Below are 23,325 nucleotides of genomic sequence, written 5' to 3'. Positions count from 1 at the left end.
GTACACAAGCAACTCCAAAGTAACTTTCAGTTTCACACAGCTCAGGGCAGTAAATGGTACTTATCTAGTAGATTGAAATGTATTCATTAGCTTCCTTCAGCAAAGTGATTAGTGCTCCGAGGCTTCTCCAGTGAAAGGAGAATTGATGGATGAATAGAAAGGAAGCATGATCTTGAGGATACTCACACCAGGAAGGGTGATTCATACAAACAATGGCTCTGAGGTGGGGAACCCCAGAGCAGCCAGGATAAAAGCAGTTGAATCTTGCAGTTTTGTTCACAGGGGTCAACCACCAACAGGTCACTAATCACTCCATCTCCAGCTCCCACAGTTAATCTAACCCCATCAAGATAAATACCTCCTTGGCCCAAAGTATGTGTTTCTTTCACCAGGAATACTCCATACACATTTCATGATAAGACTAGCTGCTAGACATCAGTTTAGAGGTCTAAAGGACCAATCGATTCACCCAACACAGGGGAAGAAATAACCTTCCCATTTCTGTTCACATGCAAAAATAATAGAGGGTCTCGGTCCTCCTCACTATCCCCTTACCCTGTGATTAATTGTCTGCCTTTGGTTTATCCAATCATTGCCATCCAAAAGAAAGCAAGGAAACATGTCAAGAGCATAAGAAGCAAAAAGCCAAAGCACTGGAAATCCCAGTGGGAGATGGTGGACAGAAATACAGACACATTTGTATGGAGCAGTATATCACTCCTCTGATGGCCACATTATTAATATCATTAGCTATAGCCATACAATCTACCATGTCCCCATAATGAACTTTTTTTGGAAATCAGCAGGACTGAAAATGTAAATAGCATCAGCCTCAGGTCATGATGAGAAATAAACTCAGGACCGAGGCCAACCAGAGACAGATGCTAAAAGCCAATGCACTCATGAGTTGCATAAAGACATTTTAATCAGAGATGCACAGTGGCCCCAGAAGACCATAGATTTTAAAATACTAATGCCCAGTGATGCTGCAGTACTGAAGATTGCCTTACAGCTCACATTTGCAGTGATGCTGGTGTAGCCAAACTTGCATCCCTGCAGTCACATAGTAGGACAGCATGTAGATACGCACAGTAAGATACACTTGATGCTGACAATAACTATGTTACAGGCTTGTGCCTTTGCTATACTGAGCCTTTATGGTTGTTTTAGAGTGTAATCAGTAATTCTGTTGTATTTTAAAAGTGTACTTAAAAGAAACTCTTGTGTCTTCAGTGGATCAAGAGGCCATGTTAAATAATTGGCCTTGACCATCTAGGCTTGGGCGCTGGTGCGCTACGATGTCCAAGCAACAATAAACTCATGGAAGGGCACATTAGCCCACAGTATCTCAGCCGTCAAGCTGTGCACAAAACAAACGAGAAAATGTTTTCTAACACACTCAGCAGTGACCTCGATCCCAACCAAGTTAGCCTAAATCATTATTTCATACCATTTCCAGGGGTCAGAGTACTTGAAAACCTTGTTCTAAAAGATTTTTTGTAAGTAAATTACTTTCCTTTCAAGGTCTCTGCTTCAATTAGCTTCGGAAACACTGGGTCTATTGTTTTCAGGCTTGATGCCCCTTCACCTTCCACACCCCACCCTCCGACAAGCTCCTCTCAACTGGCAGTTTCTATTTATATTTCAACATATTAGTACAACAAATTTAAATAAAATCCTCCACTTGTATCACTAATTAGCATTTGGCAATGGGCCTGATTAAATGCCCTTGGCAACAAAATGATTTAAATATCGAAAAGGTTATTTTTATCATGTATTAAAAATGCCTATTAGGCAACCACCCCTCCCCTGCTCAAGGGCCAGTGTGGTTCTTAATACACCTTTCCAGGCTGCATTGAGTGACTGTCAGTCAACATGGCCAGCTCTGCCAAAGACTGGGGAAAGCTTCTCACAATGAGGGCAGTTTAAATGATTCTCTACATCTTCTTCTTCTTCCTCTTCCTCTTCTTCTTCTTCCTCTTCCTCTTCCTCTTCTTCTTCTTCTTCTTCTCCTTCTTCTCCTTCTTCTTTTTCTAGTTTACATGAATAAAATAATCTTTTAATCCAAACTAAACTATCACAAAATTAGATTTTCATTCAGTTATTGCTACTTTACAGAACTATAAACCAAGATCTATTTAGCCAGATTTCCTGGGGCTCCTCTGAGAAGAGGAAGGACTGAATGTCAACTGTGCCAGATGTATGAAATCCCTGCTGTGTAAGGGAGATTCAGCTGGACAAGGGCCTCTGATTGGAGAGTTTCTTGCTCTTCTAGATGTCCTGAGTTCAGTTCCAGACACCCATGCTGGGATGCTTACAACCACCTATAACTACAATTCTAGGGGGTCTGTCAACTCTTCCAACCTCTATGGCACCCGCACGTACATGGCTTACATCCACAGTGTAGGGGGAATCGTAGGGCTGCACCATTAGCCACGTGGCACTCTACAGGCGCATACAGGTGTGGTAAGGAAAGGGTGGAACCATGCTACTAACCACACCCACTTTGGGCATGACTAGAGACAGGGCGGTGAACTACTCTGATAGCCAGGCCTACTTTTGGGTGTGGCTAGAGGTGAGTATGTAGGTGGGGATAAAAGATTGCATCAGAGCCGCATTCGCTCTCTTTTTTGCTTCCGGCTCGGTTGCGAGAAAGCTACTTGACTCATCTGGGTTGCCCATTTTCTCTTGTAAGTAATTTCTACAACAGTTACCTATACCCTCAACAAGTGTGCCATTTATCATTACAGCAACACCACACAGACACATAAATAAAATTAAATCTTGGAAAACTAAATAAGAAAGATGGCTGAATGTTCCTCCTTGTTTGCAATTCTAATTTAATAGGTAGTTATGTTATCAAAAATAATATGGAGGGGAAATATTTAGAGAAAGCAGTGCAAACCCCCTTAGAAAATCTTATTTTCCTCATTTATGAGGTGATCTGGGTAAGGAGAAGAGGTTGAAGAAGAAAGAAAAAAAAGTTCATAATTAGCATAAGGAACTATTATACTTCAATAACTCTTACAACTGAGTCATCTATCAGATGTTTAAGAGCATCATTGTATGAAATGGATAAAATATCTACTTACTGTGACTTTGCCAGACTTAGTGTTCTGTGTTTTTCTGGTACGCCAGTGAAGTTAGGAAATTGTCCCATGATGACTAGTAGTTTGGTCATCAGAATAAAGATTTGGATGCTAAAATTGGAAAGTTTTATTTAATAAAACTTTTTTGAATATTTTCTTGACATAGAAGTAAAAAAGGGAGCTGGGCATGGTGGTGCACACCTTTAATCCCAGCACTGGGGAGGCAGAGAGGGAGGGAGGGAGGTGGGGAGGGAGGGAAACTAGAAACTTCTCCGACAAGATAAGAAACTACACAGTGTGATGAATGGGCCTCTAGCTCTGGAGAGGGGGTAATGAGAAAGCACCCACCATCTTTTGTCATAATAAGCGTTTTACCCATTTTTTTTGGCCAAAAGGAAAACCCAAATATTGAAATAAATCAGAGCAGGTCTAAGATACACTGTTTATAAAAATATGTTAGTCAAACAATCACAAACAGAAGATGGTTACTTCTCAAATGCAATTCACCAGTGGAAAAGGTCAGGTTTAGGACAAGCAACATAGGATGGAAACTGTCCTCTGAACATCAATGTTAGCTTTCCTATCCTCCCTGGAACATTCCATTCCCATCATTTTAGGGAATACACATTGCTTTGACTAAGTGTAGATTCTTAATTTTCTTCTCTCCTTTCCTTGGTGCTACTAAAAAGCAAATAGCCAAGGTAAGGATTACCACCCTTTGCCTCAGTGGGTTAAGGGCAAACATTAGTCAGGACTAGGGTGATGACTCAGTCAATAAAGTTTGTGCTGTGCAAGCATGAAGACCTGAGTTTGTATCCCCAAGACCCATATAAAAAGCCAGACTTGGCAGGGAAGGCTAACCTGGGGCAGGCAGACAGAAGAGGAGCTCAGTGGCCAGCCAGTCTAGTCAATCAGTGACTCTGGGTTCAGTAAGAGACCCTGCCTCAAAACAACAAGGTAAAAATACTAGAGGAAGACACCTCTGGCTACACACACACACACACACACACACACACACACACACACACACACACACACACAGAGGATAAAATACTTTTTAAGAAAAGAAAAGCATGCTCAGCCATTAAAAGTTCTTGCAACTCTTCCAGAAGACAGGAGTTTAGGTCCCAGCCCCCAGGTCAAATGGCTTACAAAGGCCTGTAACTCTAACTCCAGGGTATCTGACACCCTCTTCTGGCCTCTGCAGGCACCCCCAACACATGTGTGAATACTCATACACAGATACACAAACATTCACATAAGTAATAATTAAAATACTAAAATTTAATTAAAGTGATAGACAAGTGGATGGATTTGAATATACTTTGTGAGAAAAGGGAAATTGTGGATTAAGAAAAAAAAACTATCTTCATGGGGTCCCCTGTATGGCAGATGTTGTACTAAGGATATTACATGTATTATCTCTCTTAATCCATACATCCCTGAAAATTGGTATATTTATAAGAATATTATTTCTATTTCAGAGATAAAAATGGAAAATCAAGAGGATTTCACAAAGCTGACAATTAGTGCAAGTAGGAGCTGAACATAGGTCAGTTGAGGCAAACGCAGCTATGATCCTTCTCCTAGCCCATGCAATGTCCATGATGAGAAGGAGTTTCCCTACTGGCCATACACTCATTGTGGGCTTCAAATGCATACCCATCCTTAGGTGACCGTTACTGTATTCACTGTAATACTACCAACGTGCACTCTGGTAATAATTGTCACACCTGAGGGTCATGACCCTTGTGGGTATTTTCTAACTAACTCTTGTACGGTGAATACTGCCTCTATTGTGAGTACTGGGTTTGTCTACCGGTCTTATGTTGGTCTTATGATTTTTGCTACCACAGTCACCCTCAGGCCCAAATCGTATCTTCTCATTCTCTGCAGGTTCTACTGCAATGCCTTGCGGATAACTGAGGTAAATGGCTGCTGAGCTGAACTGAAAAGTAATGACCTGAACTGAATTTGTCATGAACTGCAGAACCAGGTAGCTGAGTCATCAATGTCTTTCACATAAACAGTTACTGAGCCTCAACTTTGTGCTTGGTGGTATGATTATATCCTAGTGACACTATTGTGCTATTACATTTTTTTCCAATGCCTTTCTATTTTAGGGCTTGGGTCAGGTTGGTTTTGTTGTTATTATTGATGAGACAAAGTCACACTCAGTAGCACAGGCTGGCCTGCAACTCACCATGTAACTCAAGCTGGCCTTGAACTCAGTATTCCTCCTGCCTCGCCTTCCCAAGTGTTGAGATTATGGTGGGAGTCACTATGTCTGGATCACTACCTCTTAAATAGGAAATAAAATCCTGTTTCTTATTATACCATTATAGATACCTAAAGCATAGACACACTAGAATTTTATATCCTTAAACATTGCTATTTGGAGAGGAAAGTCAGTACCACAGACAAACATAGGTAGTCCTTCCTTATACTTATGACTTCCTCATCAGGGAGGCGGGAAGCAAGCGTTTTATCCCAGAATCCTTTCAATCACAAAGATTCAATTCTGGAAGTAGGGAGAGGAGATCGGGGATCTGAAACACCAAGTCACCTTGTGATTTTACTCCCTGCCCTGCTCAGGACTCCTCCCCGCTTTAGGTTAAGGTTCTGAGAGCCACCGCCCAGAGTCATTTAATCTGCCCATTTCTGACCCTGTTCTTCTTCTCCATGCAGCTATTGCCAAGTGGCCCTTCTGGTGGTTAAGATATGCGGATCCTCGGGGACACAATTAAGGAGCCACTGAGATGCTTCCATCAAAGCGCAGCTCATGGCAGCCGACTGCTGTTTGTGCGGGTTAACTGCTTAACACTCCTTTCATGTCCCAGAGCCAATCTGTGTTTAAAGGATGGAGGTGAGTGGGCAGGACGGGGCAGTTTATCGTCTCTGCCTACTCGTTTATTATCATGCTGATCTTTCACAGGTGCTACCTCAACTGACGGAAATCAAGGGCCACATATCACCCCAGTTATTGGGATAAAAGGTAAAATCACCCCAGTTTTGGGATGAAAGGTAAAATGCATTCTTTGTTCGCTCTCTATAAGAATATTTAAAATAATCATGGCAATAAATCTGATTTTTTAAAAAATACCCCAAAATAGATTTGGCTTCCTCGAGAGCAGAATTACTATGGGTTTGGCTCCCCAGAGCAATTGTAGGCATTTTTCCAATGTGCAATTTTCCTATGTACAAATATTGCTTTTTAAACATTTCATCGGCCTATGGATATTCTTAGTTCTGGTCGGCTTGTAGAACTGCGTCATTCTGCGTACTCTGCCTGCAGCCTGCATACCTGCTCTTGATTTCACATGGGGAACAGTGGGTTATCACCACGGTGAGTTCAGCTCTGTTCTGCTGCCTGACATAAGGCCATAACCCTCTGAAATACTTCAGCATAAAGATGGCTCAGTAAAATCGCATTCATTCAAATTGCGCCTTCTCTCTGTCCCACCTGAAATTCCACATAATCAAAATTTACGATGTGCTCATTGTGTTCCTAAAGGGTCAGTGTAAGCAGTCATAAAAAGTATGGCTTAAAGGCAGACTGTGTAGAGGCAGAATCTGTGCAGCATGCACAAGACCCTAGATTTGCTCCTCAGCACCAAGAAACAAAAGGAAACCCACACACACACACATTCACACACAAGTGACAGAGGCAGGTAAACATTCAGGCAGATGGAGTAGCAAAACTGCAAGTTTCAAAGAAACCCTGAAGACTTTTTTAAATACCAGAAATCAGGCCACAAGCATCACACAAGGACAAAAACAAAAAGCAGCTATTTTTTTTAATCTATCAGGAAGACATGACAAGTTTTGACATTGAGAAAAAAAATGACATAAATGTGACAACCTCAGACCCTTACCACAGAAAACTTGAGGCACAGCCCTGTGCCAGAGAGACAGATGGAATGCATCATTCCACCCCAGAATCCTAAAATACACGGGGCTTTTGCACACCATCCCTCTGCACCATGGGAGTAACATCATTTAACACGATCGTTAAATGCAAGAGCCATAACATGTATAACAACCATGTGTAGGTGATAGCAGCCTGCTAGAAAAGAACCCAGGACTTCTCAGACTCTTCTGGCACACTGAACAAAGACAGAGCTGCACGAGCCTCCCACACAGAGCTGAAAAACTGAGAGATCCACCTAAGCAATTGAGGAAAGATGACAAGCGCCAACCTAACATCATTCAGCAAGCTCACGGTCAGGAACAACTCAGCTGAGAATGGTGATCTCTGTGCCCACAGATTGAGCATAGGCAAACAGTACAGATGGAGGGGTACAGAGGACAAATGGGGGAGGCCTAAGTGATCTGTTTGAGAGCAAGACATGCTTCTTCTAGGGGGTCTCCAAAATAGGGCATTTTTGCTGAAATGAAATGTTATCTGTGAATAAGCCATCCCAGCCCACGACAGCATGAACTAACAAAGCCTGAAGGCCAGTAAGGCCACCTCCTCACCCTGCTTTATTATCTGTGGCCACTGTTGCTATGACAACTTTTCTGAGGCTTTATTGGGGACCAAGAAAATCCCTACAGGCAGCGGTTTTGTCTATAGGACATGAAGGAGCTGGTCAGTTTGGTGGAGGTTAAATGGTCAGGGCAGCTCACAAGCTTACTTAGGAATCCTCCATCCTTAATTTTAAAAAAATGCCCAAAATATACTTACATTGTCACAAAGTAAACACACTTCTTTATTTACCTTAATATTATAATTCCACAGAACCCCAAAGACTGACCTTTCTGATTCCTAGCCTCAAAATGTAATTTTCTCCTGTCTCAGCAAGAACATCCCAAGGGGAAAGAGGATTTGGTTTCTTGGTTTTTGTTTGGTTATTTGGTTGTTGTTGTTGTTGTTTGGACCACTTGGCATTCAACCTCATGAGAAGGGGACCTTTGAAGCGGAAAACCAAATGAAACACAGAGATCAGCAAGTCCCTGCGGCACTGTGCCTCCATGGTCAAAGACAAGCAGTCAGAGCAGAACCTGGAGTGAAGAATTTCTCCTTGTTGCCCCATTCCATCGAGAGCCGTGCTCACTCCCCTCAGTGATTATTTATTTTCCACTTTCCCCACGTGGTTCTCAGGATAATTACTAACTTTGTGAGATGTCAGAACACGGCCACTTAAGCAAAGCAAAGTGCCTTTCAACATTTATGAAGTGCTGATTCTCTATAAATACTGGAGAGCGCTAATCACCCGAGTACCCGTGGGCACGGCAGATCAATACTAAAGATGAACACTCCTCTTTCATCAAAATTCAGAAAGCAAAAAAAAAAGCCCTCCATTTGTTATCTCTCTGATAAACTAGCATTTCTGTGACTTGACTTGCCAAATAAAATTTAAGATCAGCGCTATCGCACAGACACGAAAATTTTAGGAAGAAAAGAATCATGGGTCAACCTGGTCTATGTCCTCTCCTTGTATAGATCTATTTACAGATATATGTGCTTGAACATCTTTGGAGAGAGACAGTGGCAGCAATCCTGTCACTCACCTTGTGATCTCTTATAAAATAAAAGCATCCATTGTGAGTATCTTGTAGCATAAAATAGCAGCGATACGCATCACAAAATGGCTGGAAAAGCAGATAAGCTTCAATGCTGCTCCAGAATATTAAGTATAAATTGTGTTTCTGCTTTGTGTGGGGGCAGGGGGACACTTCCTTTCCTCGAAGCCAGTGGCACTTGCTGGAGACCATAATTAGGGGGCAGAGGACACCTAGTTTGGATCTGAAGCTTCTAGAAAGACTGAAGATGAATGGTGAAACTTATTTGTCCATTCAAATCTTGCCTATATCCCTAGAAAAGACCAGACATCCGCAAGTCACAGACCAAGGGCCACACCAGTGGAGGTTCTGTCTGTCTCTCAAATCAGCCTGAACACCAGTTCCATTTTAGATTCTCGCAGTTCCAAAGTGGCTCACTGGCCCTCTTCTCATCAGATTTGGATATCTGAGTGGATCAAGGCTCTAACTACTGACCAGGAGGCCCTGATTATATGTGAGCTATAGGTCTCTAAAATATACCTTGTGATGGTTAGTTCTTATGGTCAATGCAACACAGTCTAGAACCTGCTAGGAACAGTCTCCATGAGAAGATTCTCAGCAACACACCAACCTAGACCTGGTGGGTGACACACGCCTCTAAGCACTCAGGAGGTAAAATCTGGAGGATTAGAAGTTCAAGGCCATCTCTAGCTACATAGTGACTTTGAAACTAAACTCAGATACATGATGCTGTCTGAAAGAAAAAAAATGGAGAAGAAAGTTAGAGGGAGGGAGGCAGGGAGACAGAAAGAAAAGATGAAATACCAACCTTCCAATGTAGAAGCTAATTAGAAATAATAACAATAGTAAATATTGACCTTTTATGAAGTATTCACTGCCTGCTAGGCATGTTGTTGAGCATTTGAAATCACTATTTTATTTAGTCTTCAGAAACATCATCAAAAAGTGGCTGCTAGCTCTTCCAGCTCATAGACAAGAGATGGAAGGACTGACTCACCTAAAATCACACATGTAGACATGGAGTAGAACAACGCTTGCAGCTGTGACAGACACACCCTGAATCTTAACGGCTCAACATCAGCGTTGCCACCTGTGTGTTAGCCCTGCTGCAGGAGCAGGAGGATGACAAGGCTGTGCTACACAGTACATGCGAGGGCCAGAGCTCCTTCAGTCTTCTTAGACTTCTTCCAAGTCTTCCCCCAAATCCTCTCCCTTCATCTGACTGGGGGAGCAGGAATCTCACATGTGTTTCTATTCCAGGCCCGGAGGTCGTTAAGACTGTTCCTGGGTTCATTCCAAGGGCCATATCATGTCATGTACCGCTGACATCTCAAGGATGGGGTGGAACGGAGCCATCCTTGACACGCACAGCGTCAAGATTCACGGCCAGGAAACAGCAGAGCCGGGACCTGAACACCCGGGCTCACGAGACCTGCGTCTCTCCGACTACACTATTCCTATCTTGCATTAGCCTTGCAGATTTCCCCGCAGCATTCTGCCAGCTGCCTTCTCAACAGCTTGTTAAGACTCTCTCACTCCAGCTAAAGTTGTACTTGTGAATTTTTTTTGAAAAGTTTTTATAGATACCTAGTTGTATTTAACTATCTTGACATGGTTGGCTGATCTCCTCAAGAAAAGTTAAGAGCACTGTATGACTCACATTGACCTGTCTCCATCTTCATCAGCTTTCCACCCCATAAATATGGATCATGTCTACCCAAGATGATGTCTCTTCAAAGTCCGTAACAGAAGCGGTACTGCTCTATTAAATTTAAATTTGCGACAGCCAAGATTGACTTGAGCTTACTCGTTTTCATGTATCTATTAATTGCATTCTTATTTTTCAGCTAAGGAAATAAGAGGAGAGGTTGACGGCTCATGTCATCTGCAATGTGACAAACACGAGAAAATGTTAAAAATGGTATTCAAAGTGATGTGATGCCATGGCCATAAATAACTGATAAAAAGAGATGTGCAAAATTATTCTAAATCTATGAAGGTCTACAGAACGATTAAGCATTAGAAAAGGCTTGATCATACATAAAGAAGCACATAGAAGCTAGGCAAACACTCAAGGCTGATGTAAGTCTTGAATCTGACTGGTTAATTCTGATACTTGGGCAACACACTGCCAAAAATCCATTCAGTAAAGCCATCATCAGTTCCTAACCATAAAAGGCTTCACGCACAGTGATAAAGATGAAAAACTTATTGACATCATTATTCCCAATTTCCAAATATTTTCAGCTTTCTACTTGCTTAACAAAGGTGAATTCAGTTCCCTACCTTCCTTGAAACTAAAATGGTCACCTATGACTTGCTGAGGCTTATAGAACATGAGAGAATGTAACTATTGGTATGATCAGGCAGATGTAAGAGCAAGCATATGATATCCTCCAATCTCATTTTCCTTCGATGATGGACTTTTAAAAAATGGCTATAAATTCTCTGAGGCTTCTCCCATTAAGAAGTGGAATGTGTCCCCCCCCCCTTTTCTATCTGAGCTATCCCATAAGAAGCTTTGACACACGATTCCCATTCTTACTTGGAACAATGTTGGCATGTACCCCAGGCCAGGTTAGAATTCATTAAAGATGAAATAGCAGATGTTGGGGGAGACCCTGCTCTCCCAGGGAGCCCTGGTCACATGAGTGAGGCAAACTAGCACCAAATGATCAGCAGGCAACCCATCAAGTCACTGAATATATGTGAGTGGTCAGAACAGCAGTTGCCCAGCTAAATGCAAGCCAAGCTACAAAATGGTTAATAAATCAATGGTTCTTTTCATTGCTACTAGAATAGGAACTTGTTTGTTACTCAACCACAGTTAACTGAGATGTCAGCCTGGGCAACTAACTATAGAATGTAAGTGGCAAGAGGAGAACTAATACCATTGTTTCTGAGTCTATAGTTAATCTATCTCTGGCCCTGGAAAACTAGTATTTACCTTCAGAATAACATGCATGACTACTAGTTACCAAAAGCTTGTGAGTTCTGCATGTGAGACATTCTAATCATTGTTTGTTTTCTATTATGTGTAAATGTGTTTTTTATTTTATGTTCTCCTAATACCTAATAATGCTGAGCTTATTTAAAAAAAAAGAATGTAAGTGGCAGCCTGGGTCTTCTAACCCATGATAACTGTAATAGGAGCACAGAGAAATAACCCTTCCTCAATTAAGACACTGCGTGTTATTTTCTGTTTCTTCTCTCTGTCTCTCTGCCTGTCTCTCCCTCTCTGTGTATGCCTGCATGCTTGTGCTTGTGTGTGTGCAGGCATGGCCAGAGATCAACCTTGCTTTTTGGAGACAGAGACTATCTCTGACCCGATACTTTCCAGGTTACTCAGGCTGGCACTGAGTCCCAAGAATCTCCCTGCCTCTTCTTCCTGAGTACAGGTATACTATTGCACCTGTCTTTTTACATGGGTCACGGGACTTGAACTCATCTCCTTATGCTTGTATGGCGGCAGTTCACTGGCTGAACTAACTTCTCTTTACTGCATGACCTTGTCATTCCTGACAAATTCAGAACTTAGCACCAAGAGGAATGCTACTGCAACAACAGAAAACTGAATTGAAGGTTACACCGTGAACAGACAGGAAATTGCTTTCAGGAATTTCAGTGTTGGCAACACTTATTTCACTTATTACACAGTATTTGGCAAAATGTTCGCCTGTGCTATATGGTTTGATGAGAATGTCCCCTGATGCTCATGTGTTAAAGACCTGCTCCCTGTTGGGGTGTGCTACTTGGAAAGGTGGACTCTTCAGTGGGCAACACATTGTGGAAGGTCTTTAGGTCCTTAGGGAGTGGCCTTGAATGTTTCTTTGCTCCTTTTGACATACCAGCAGTGGGATGATTGGTTTTATTCTGCTGCCCATGATGCAGTCCAAATAATAGGGCCAGCTGTTCACAGACCGAAACCCCCAAAACTAAGAGTCATTTCTACACTGTTTATCTCTAATATTATATAACTGGAAGTTGACTCGTGATCGGTGAAAACCCAGAAGGCAGAAAACATGAAATGCCATGCTATTCTAAGGAAGGCTGAGAAGACGACAGGGAAGTCCTTTAGCCGCCCTACAAAGGACAATTAGCACAATAGAAGCACAGAAACTGTGTTTATGACACTGAAGTGTTCGTGGCTGATGGTTACCAAAAGCATATTGTAATACAGGCTATGAGCCATTCCTAGCACTAAGGTGGGAGACAGCGCCCCACCATGCTGTGCCATGGCCAGTGGAGGATGCTCGCCGCCAATGTGAGCATAGGAAACACTGGAATAAGGGAAGACACTGGGTTTTGGAATGGTAGGAAATGGGACCAGATGCGAAACACTCAGACTTCTCTCCAGTGGAGGAGGCACCGGTCGCCTTGGTCCTCCAGAAAGGGAGCTTCCTACCGGAAGCGTAGGAAGGGCAGGTTTGGTGTTTCCTTCTCCTCTCATAATTCTTTTCTTTTCGAGGTTTTACGGTCTTCCAGTCCTTTTGTGAAAAATTTTCGAAGCCATTGTGAAATTCCCTCTGCGGTCCCTCACCCTGGCTCACATTTTGTTTGATTGGCAAAGTAATGGCCTTCATCCACACTTGGGCTTGAAAGGTGCTCCCTTCTCAGCTGTCCCCTTCATTCTGCACACACACACTATGTCACCCCAGTGTTCCCTTTCACACTGTCACATCACATATATTCCCTTATTCTTCCACGCTGCCACACTCCTCTTTAAGGCCATATTTTCTAGTCTGATATCATGAACTATATACACACTCGCTCCCGGGACATAAATACACATATATGGAAATTAGAAGCCAAGACCCTCCTATGAGGGAAAATAGGCCACATTTGTCTCTCTGAGCTTGGGTTACCTCCCTTGATATTTTATTTATCAGTTCCATACATTTTCCTGAAATTTTCATAACATCATTTTTCTTCATGGCTGAATAAAGTCCCTTCGTGTCTATATACTACATTTTTATCACCCAATCATAGCTTATGGACATCTAGGGTGATTGGATTTCCTCCTTCTTTACAACAGAGCAGTAATAACCACGGATGTGTATCTCCGTGGTAGGATGAAGTCCTTTGGTCCAGGCCCAGGAGTGACATAGCTGGGTCACATGGTTACAGCTCTTGTTTGTTGAGGAATTTTCGCTGATTTCCACAGTAGCTGCTGTTGTTTGTATGCCTCCTGGCAGTGCATTGTTCCTCCTTCCCACATCAGCTGGAAAGTCTGTCTCCTGACTCGTGTCTGACCGCACCACCCAGACCCTGCAGTCTCTCCAGTTTCTCCTTCTCTTCTTGCAATCCTTTAATGCATATGTGTGTGCGTGCATGCGTGTGTGTGTGTGTGTGTGTGTGTGTGTGTGTGTGTGTGTGTGTGTGTGCGCGCGCGTGTTTTCATACAGGCCTCTCTAGGTTATAATTCAATATCCTTCATATAATCTAAAGAATCCAGTTATCTTCCTACCACCAAAATGAGCTCTGAATCCAACTTCAAAGACAACTAAGGTGGAGCTGTGACCTCTGGCCAGTTTTTCCTGGAATGGTGTCTCGGATTCTGTTTCTTGCCCAGGGTAAATGACACTGATAACTGTTGGGGAAGTCCTGTTTATATGTTAATAAATTACTGCTGGCCAATAGGAATCTAGATAGGTGGGGCTAGGAGTCCAGGAGGATTCTGGGAAGGAGAACACAAGAGTCAACATGTGACACCATGGGGGTAGGACGCCGGGAACTATTCTCCGGTAAGAAACATACTTAGATTAACAATTATGGGGTAATTACTTAAGGCAGAGCTAGCCAGTAAGAGACAAACAAGGCCAACAGCTTCATAATTAATATAGCCTCCTGTGTGTTTATTTGGGACTGATACGCTGCAGAGCCCAGGCGACTGGCGGGTGATAAACCAAAGCGGCTAGCAAAAGGAAAAGCTTCTCATAACAGATAACCATTTAATCTCTGTGAAGTAGTTGTTGGTCATGAACTACATGGCACACAGTTAGCTTCTGAGTTGTACCTAATGGTGGCCAGGGACAAAAAGGCTCTACTTCGAGGCTTCCTATTCCGTGTCTGATGGGAGATCTCTGTTCTAAGTGGCAACTCTTCAGGAAACACAGCTCACAAAGAAAAGAGTCCTGCTACAATTCTCTTTATCAATAGGCAAGATGGGTGCAATCAAACTCGCTTAGGGGATTATGTGACTTTTGACTTTTAGCATTACTTTTATTTGGACTTAAGTACATTTGTGGGGGGGAGATATGATTTTTGTAAGACAGCAGGACAGAGAAAAATTACTTTTAAAATGTTTTTTAATACTGATTCCTCGAGCTACCCAAGCTTTCCCCTGATGTTTTTATAGACCTGACCTCCGCTCAACCTTTCTTCCTCCTGCAACTGCAGCTACCACACTTGAAGTGTGCAAAAAAGAGGACTTAGATATCAGCAGGCACTGCAGGTGGGGGACTGAGATTCGAGTGCGATTGATAACAGGCGCCAGATAAATCTCAACCAAGGGAATGAGTCTGTCCCTTCACAAGCTGCAGGCTCACACATGCCCACATCTGGGATTGATAGATGTGAGATGCTGCTTCATACACACCAAGGTGACCCCTTTCACTCTGCCTGCCATGGCAGTGATTCCTGAATAAATGTCCCCAGCAGAGAAAGAAGTGCAAGAAGAGATTCTAGCAAGCCAGACTCATCGCCGAGCCAGTGTCTCTGAGCTCGGGTGACTGCACCAGAGCCCAGGACTTCATCAGTTACACTTCAAACAGCCCAGGACTTCATCAGTGGAACTTCAGGCAAGCACGTATTTCCCCACAGAAGCTCTGCTGATTCTTGTGGAAACCAGCATTCCAATACTAAAGTCAACCAGGCAACTAATAAAGTAACCACCCCTAACCCCAAAAGGCATTAATCTTGGCTCAAGAAAAGGAAGGGGTCAGGAGTAAAACAACAGGGATGGGGATATAGCTCATTAAGTGAAGTGCCTGCTACAGCATGGAGAACTGATTTCCATCCCCGGTAAAATGCTGGGTGTAGTGAGGCAGGCTTGTAATCCCAGTGCCTGGGAGGCATGAACAGGTGTATTCTTAGAGCTCACTACCTCCCTGCTTACTCTAATCAGCAGATTCCAGGGAAAGACCCTATCTCAAGAAGAAGAAAAAAAGTAAAATGGTAATGATGCTGGCTATTTTCTGCACACACACACACACACACACACACACACACACACACACACACAGAGTATAAGGCAGAGACGCCCAAGAGAGATCAAGAGTGACACTCCAGAAGAAATAAGAGCAGAATGGGCAATGCTAAACTATCTGGAACAGAGTTGAATTAGTGAAAATTTGCAGTGTTTAGAATTGAAAAGCTTCTGAGGTTTTTTTCCCCCAACAGAAACAGACACTCACAGAAAATCCTATAAAACACACACTGTTTTATAGCGTGTGTCCTTTGGGTTGAGTCACTCTTTTAGTAGATCTGTCAGCTGAGAGACCTGGGGTCTTCTCATGCTACATAATTATCAACCTGTGAATATATGATTCTGTTATTTATGATAGCCTTTAGAAATGCAAAGCTGAAGGAATTTTTTGGCACTTTGATTCTTTTCATAGATATGTTTTAAATGCAAATATACAGCCCAATCCATGCCACTACCTCCAAACTCAATAACAGAGTAATTCTAAGACATCCATCTTTGGAGACTTTATGAACAAAAGATATTCCCATTATGATTCCTAAGACAAAACTGTAGCTGACAGCCAAAAGGCCTGGAAGGCCATAAAAGGGAGAGATGGGGTGACTTAGTTCCTAACTTGGGGGACTGGCAGAGCTTTTAAGAGGTGAGTCTTGCCAGGTGTTGATGGTGCACGCCTTTGATCCCAGCGCTCAGGAGGTAGAGGCAGGCAGATCTCTGTGAGTTCAAGGCCAGCCTGGTCTACAGAGCGAGTTCTAGGACAGCTTCCAAAACAATACAGAGAAACCCTGTCTCAAAAAACCAAAAAAAAAAAAAAAAGAGGTGGGTCTTGATAGAAGTTAAGCCACTGGGGACACATCATTGAAGAAGAACTGGGACCCCAGTCTCCAGAGTGCACAGCAATCCCAGTCCACATTTCCTTAAGGCAGTTTGAAGCTCATTCCTTTGAGTTCTTCAAGCACTGGTACTTACAGCAAGCTAACCCTAGGTCTAAACAGTATCGCCGATTTGAGATACAGGCAAGGGTGTTAACGACATCAGGAAGCCCAAGTCAGTCTGTCTCAGCAGTTCCTCAAGGCTGCCTGATGAGGTGGAGTTCTATTAAGAGCCTAGCCCCAGAGCAAATCTTCTATGTGTGTGTCGCCTAGGAATGTTTATCAAAGCCGAAATAGATTTCAACCTATCTTTACGAGAAAGGTAGTCACTATTTGCCTTCTGGATCCAGAGAAGGGGGTGGAGTAAGCTAGTCATCTGCCCTGGAAACTCAGGAGCTGGCAGAGGGCTGGAAAATGGGAAGAGGGAAAGCAGTAGGATAATTCTAAAATCAACACAAAACTATACTGGTTTGCTAGCTGAGGGGCTGTCATTAGCATCTAGATGGTTTAAGAGATTCCAAACTGATGGCTTCACATATGAGAGCACTGAGGGAAAGATGCAGAGATACTAGGCCTTTTATTTGCTTACAGTAGAAACATTTGAAAGGAGCCTAAGGTGGTACTCAGTAAAGGGCTTGCTACACAAGTACAAGGGCGTGAGTTCAAATCCCCAGCACCTGTACTAGAAAGCTGGGCTAGGCTAGGCTGAGAAAGGAGGCTCAGTAGTGTTTGCCGGCTGGCCAGCCCAACCTAATCAAGCAAGCCCAGGTCACAGCAAAATGCCCTGTCTCAAAACAGAGGCTGGAGAAACATTTACTTTTGGCTTCTACATTCGTGTGCATTCACACACACACACACACACACACACACACACATAAACAGAGAGAGAGAGACCCAAAGGGTGAAAAACACTCTCTCTCTCTCTCTCTCTCTCTCTCTCTCTCTCTCTCTCTCTCTCTCTCTCTCTCTCTGTGTGTGTGTGTGTGTGTGTGTGTGTGTGTGTGTGTGTGTGTGTAAAAGAAGTCACACCTGATAATATTGAATATATTGGAGTAAAAATTACGAACATATCTGGACATGGTAATGCATGCCTTTAATCCAAGTATTCAGGAGGCAGAGGCAGGCAGGTAGATCAAGATTAGTCTGGTCCACATAGTCAATTCCAGGCTAGCCAGGGCTACAAAGTATAAAAACAAACAAACAAAACAACTCCAGATAAACAGTCTATCTTGCTTTTACTGCTGGAGGGATTTGAGGTCAAGGCTATATGTAAGTATGAACTACGCCTGCCTCAACATCACAGTTAGAACATAGAAGGCTTAGCAGATGGACAGCTGGCATGCCTGCAGTATTGCTGTATTATCCTACAGCATGAATTCACGACTATCTAAGAGGGAGGCCTTGGTCTGAGTGGTTAGACTCCATAATGGATTCAAAGTGCAAAAGGAAATTACTCATTTTATGTTATTCCAGCTGTCCTGTAATTGACTACAACAATATATCAGTTTGGACCTGATTATAATTCAACCCATCACATCTGTATCTAATTGCATAGGAAGGCAAGGTGCACAATGGGAGAGGCCTAAGATCCTAAGTCACCGCACACAGGGAGGGCTATTGTACTCTAGGCTCCCGAAGTCTTGCACATAATCTCTGTATAGGTTTGTGGAATTATCCTGGAAAGAATTACTTGGCCTCTTACCTACTGCTCTAAAGACCACTGCCGGCACTAAAACCGAGGCATTGGACATTTGTTTGGCTAATCAGCTCTTTAAGTGCAAACTCTCCGTGGAAGGTTAGGCGTCTTTTCAGAGTCTGGGTGAGTCTGCCCAGTGCCTGCTGAAAGCAGAGGGCATCCTCACTCTAGCTTCATTTCCATGGCCCTGGGACGGGTGAAAAAGACACTCACCCTTGTCAGCAGACGTTGGCAGGGGTCGCTCTGTGGCCCCCGTCTCAGCAGAGTGTTAACACTCCCCCCTCACATCTACCTTTCTCAGGTTTCCCTTCAGCCCTCCAAAGAGGGTGCCAGAAAAGTCAGGGACAGATCATGAGCCGAAGTGCCCAACTGCTGAGTTCAACTAGAACATTCCAAATAGAGCTTGAAAAGGAAGTTTATGTTTTCATCAAATTCCTCCCTATGAAATGTGATGTTTGACAGTGACTATTGGAAAAAAAATTTAACTCCACATCATTTTAGATGATTTTGACCTTTTGATGTAGAGTGTTCGATTGACAACTTTATCTGTGGATTTATAACAGAATACTGAATACTGCAATTTTATTGAATCCAATCCATTAAAACATATTTTTTTCAAATATGCATTGGCATAAATTTGCAAATAGTTCTCTTTCATGCTAAACTATTTTTGCTGTGAGGTTGTATGTCTACATCCCAATTTATAGGCACTCAGTTATCTTTCATTTCATAGAATTATGGCTCTATAAGCTGAACAAAAAACATGAATTAACTTATCCGCTGGATTTCCACTTATACAGAAGTTTTGAAAGGGGCTGCAAAGATGGCTCAGTGGGTAAGAGCACTCAGTGCACAAGCATAAAGACCTGAGTTCAAATCCCCAGCACCCACGTAAAAGTCTGGGTGTGCTTGCACACACACACACACACACACACACACACACACCTGTAACCTTAACACTGTAGGGGGTGGACGGAGACGAATCACTGGGACCAGCTGCTGCCAGCCTCGCTCCAGGCCCGGCAAATGACCTTGTCTACAGGGCGATAGCACATGACACGTGATGCCCTCATCTGATCTCCACACGCACATAGACAGGGTTGGTGGTTATGCCCTAATTAACTAATTAAGGAAAGGCAAGGGCAATAAGAAAGGATAGGTACCAGAGCTATCCTGTGTCTAGACAGCTGCGGGAAGGCTGCTGTCTTAGTCTGTTTTCTGCTGCTGGAACTTGATAAGCTACACAGAGCTAAAGTTATTTTCATAGTTCTCGAGGCTGTGAGTTTGAGATATGGGCACCAGTGTCTGGTGTGGTTCTCTGCTGCATCCTCCTTTGGAAGGATAAAAGATACCAAAACCATTCCCGAAAGTCCTTTTCATGTCATCTTTAGTCCACACGGGAGGCAGAGCCCGTCTGACCAGAGCCCCATCAAGCTCTCACCCCCATCACTGTGGCAGTGAGGTATTAAGGTTCCAACACAGGAATCCGGGGTGACACATTAAGTCTGAGTCTCGTGAGGCAGCTCTCTGCACAAAGAGCCTGATCACCAAGCCTGATGACCTGAGTTCAATCCCACATGGGTAGAAGGAGAGAACTGACTCCTACAAGTTGTCCTCTGACTTCCAATGTGCCCTGTGGCACAGACATGCTCTCCATAGACACATACATGCAAGCATGTAAATAAATAAGTAAACAAACAACAAACAAATAAAAACTTTTTAATTAAAAATGAGGAGGTCCACGCAATTAGAACAGTCTTGTGGAGTAGCGGAAGATGCAGAGATGTGGACACCAAGGAAGATGGGAGGGTTCCCCCAAACACACTCTGATTCTTCTTTCGGGTTACTACTGGCCTGGCCTGCCTGCCGGGTTCTACCTGTGAAAATAACTGCACAGGAGTACCAAAAGCTCCTGTTGCACAGACTTGGCTGCTTTTATGTAAATGAACAGTTGTTCATTGTCTGAAACGTTTGTTTATACAGAATTTTTTCAAGTTTTTTTACTTTATTTATAGGAATTCTGCCACTCTGAGAACACCTCATTATCTGCAGATAAAGAGATCACTGTCTTAGAACAAGCGTCCCAATTTGTCTATGAAACAAATCCTAGAGAAACCACCAGGCTCACCCTCACAGTTAATTGGGGCCCAGTGTTCTGGCCACATGGCGTAGAAGGTCCTGCGTGCATTCCAAATACTGCAACAACAGTCCCTCTCCTCCTTCAGCAAATATTTATTTAGAATGAGCTGGGTCGTTCACCTGACTGATACATGAGTCAAAGAGGATGTTGGATATTTAAATACCAGGGCCATATTTATATTAAATGGGAAATGTGTCTTTAAATTTCTGAAAATGAGGCAGAAAGATGACTCAGCAGTTAACAGCAATTATTGCTCTTGCAAAGTTCCTTAATGTTCAGTCCCTAGCATCTGCACTGGCCCATTCAACCGCTTGTAAACTGCAGCTCCGGGTGCACCAACATGCACTTTTGGCCTCTAAGGGCATTCACATGCACATACCCACACACAGACTCAAACACATACACATAATTAAAAATAAATCTTTACATTTCTGGAAGTTCTGAAGCACTTTGGCTCTCTCTCTCTCTCTCTCTCTCTCTCTCTCTCTCTCTGTGTGTGTGTGTGTGTGTGTGTGTGTGTGTGTGTGTGTGTATGTGTGCATTTTAAGAACTGTGCCTATCAGTTTGAAAGTGACCAGTCACCCTAAAATGGAAATCTTCTGGACCACTCATTGTCTTAAAACAAAGAAAGCCTCATTCTGTAACTATGTAAAAGGATTTTCTAATAAAGACAAAACACCTATCTGTGTCAAAGGAACATTGGAAGGATGACTGGATAATGTCTTCAAAGTTGCTTTTAAACAATGCTGTGAAATAGAAGACACTGTCACAACTGTCATTTAGTTACTTATTTTTAATCATGGAGAAGCTAGCATTGCATTAAAAAAAATCAGAAAAGCAGATTTCCTTAAAGCAACCACCAAGTTCAAGGCCATAACTCCTGAATTTTCTGTAGCCAAGGACTATGAGAAGAACCAAGACATGCAATGCCAATAAATAACAAGAAGGCATCAGAAGACGGAGGTGCGGAAACCTATCACGAGAGGAGATGTTTGACAGCCATAATTCAACCTCTTCACTCTTCTGGCAGGAGATTGGGCTTAAAGAATTGAAGCAGATTCCAAATGTTACGTGGGTAGGTAGAAAACAAACACCATCATCCTTACATATAACTAAATGGGTGGGCAAGGAATGAAAAGAGTCACCAACACTGTTCCATAATCGGCCACATAAGTTCACAACAGGCCTCATGTTCAAGTTCATGAAGAAGGGCATCTAGGTCCTGGGTCCCCACAGCAGAGGATGACAGTGACTGGATGCCTTCGGGCATCAGTCCAACTCTGTCCCAATCCATTTCTGCTACTGCAATAAAATACCCTGACAAAAAGCAGCTTAGGGGAGGAAGAGGTCCGTTTTGACCCACAATTCACTGCTACAGGGAAGTCACAGCATTGTAGACTGTGTCACAGCATTGGGTGACAGCTGGTCACATTACAGAAAGAGCTAATCACAAAGAGAGTATTTTCTCTGAGCTTCGAAAGACCTGAGCAGGACCTATTCACTGTAGAGTTATTGAGAGGATTGAAGGAGACTATGCAGTGTTTAGCAGAATAGAATGATAATCACTGCTTTTAATGTCCCCAGATAACAAAATTAAATGAGAAAGTGCAAATAAAGCATTTGTCAAATGGTCTGGCATCATAATAAGAGCTCAACTAATACTGGGAAATATTATTACAGCGTGCTCTCACACAAGCATTCATGTAACAAGTATTTGCTAAGTTTGTAAAACTCTTACCAGTTGCAGGAACTATGTTGTCTGGAGCAAGGCTGTATTCACGGAGCTCCCCTTGTTCATGGTCAAATAGAGGATGAAGGCATGTGTCCAAATCATTGTCCTATGCCAAAGGTGGGCAGGTGAAGCCTGCATGCCAACTCCATGTGTATTTTTATGGCTGATTTTTATGGCTTTCAATGCTTAAAAGAAAAAATAAAATGAGAAAGAGTATTTCATGCCGCACACAGTGTATATGAAGCCCACATTTTAGAGTCCATAATTAAATGTTATTGGAGCCCAGCCAGGCCTCTTCATTTACATATTGCCTGTGACTGTTTCACCCCATGACAGCCAAGTGGAGTAGTTGCAGCAAAGACCATATGGACAGCAAAATTTGAAATGTTTATGATCTGGTTTTTTACATAATAGTCTGCAATCCTGTTCTGTTTCTTGGTATACGTTATAATACAGCTGTGTCCTACAGGCTACTATAGAAGTTCTAGGTAAGGTGTAGGAGATAGGTAACTGTGCCTTGGAAAACAGTGGAGACACTGTCCAGGAGCTAAGTTAGGAAGAATAAAGAGAGCTTTATCAGATGGAAAAGGAGACCCAGAATCTTCACAGAGCAAGGAGAGTCTGGGAAAATAGAAGATGCTCATTGCTTTTTCAAGCTAACCCTGACCTAACCGGCTAGCAAGACCATCACATATATTCCTGGTCTTCAACTGTCTACCAATCTCTGAGACTTCATCTTTAATGCCAAACAATTATCTTCTCTCAGAAAAAAATCACATAGAACTTTTGATCCCTCTGAGATTTTTTAAGTTTCGGATGGAAATGAGACATAATGGCCTCGTTTGAATATGTTCCTTTCTGTGTCTGTGTCCTGTCTCCTTAACAGGTGCTGCAGGACTAATCTGTAACTGTGGCTGGTTCTCACTGCAGGTCCCAAAAGCATGCTTGGCTACCAAGGTTTAAGGAGCACTGAGGCATGCACTCCATCAATAAAAACAAGCTGAGGAAAAAGTAAACAAGACAAGGACAGGACTTAGCAGAGGCTCAAAATGACACTAGGAAGCAT

The 23,325-nt window shown here is 42.9% G+C and overlaps 1 long non-coding RNA gene across 1 annotated transcript; it reads right to left on the bottom strand.

The window, feature by feature from the left end:
• Positions 1-903: 903 nt before the first annotated feature.
• LOC110342287 lies at positions 904-22,426 on the bottom strand. Its single transcript, XR_002384322.2, has 3 exons — positions 22,266-22,426; positions 3,093-3,200; positions 904-2,033 (listed from the first exon to the last, which is right to left on the bottom strand). It is a non-coding gene; the product is annotated as an uncharacterized LOC110342287 (long non-coding RNA).
• Between the last annotated feature and the right edge of the window lie 899 nt (positions 22,427-23,325).

This window comes from Mesocricetus auratus, unplaced genomic scaffold, assembly GCF_017639785.1.
Source record: "Mesocricetus auratus isolate SY011 unplaced genomic scaffold, BCM_Maur_2.0 Super-Scaffold_100011, whole genome shotgun sequence".
NCBI lineage: Eukaryota > Metazoa > Chordata > Mammalia > Rodentia > Cricetidae > Mesocricetus > Mesocricetus auratus.
Note: the sequence above shows the minus strand (reverse complement) of the source record. Positions and strands in the feature narration are given on the sequence as shown.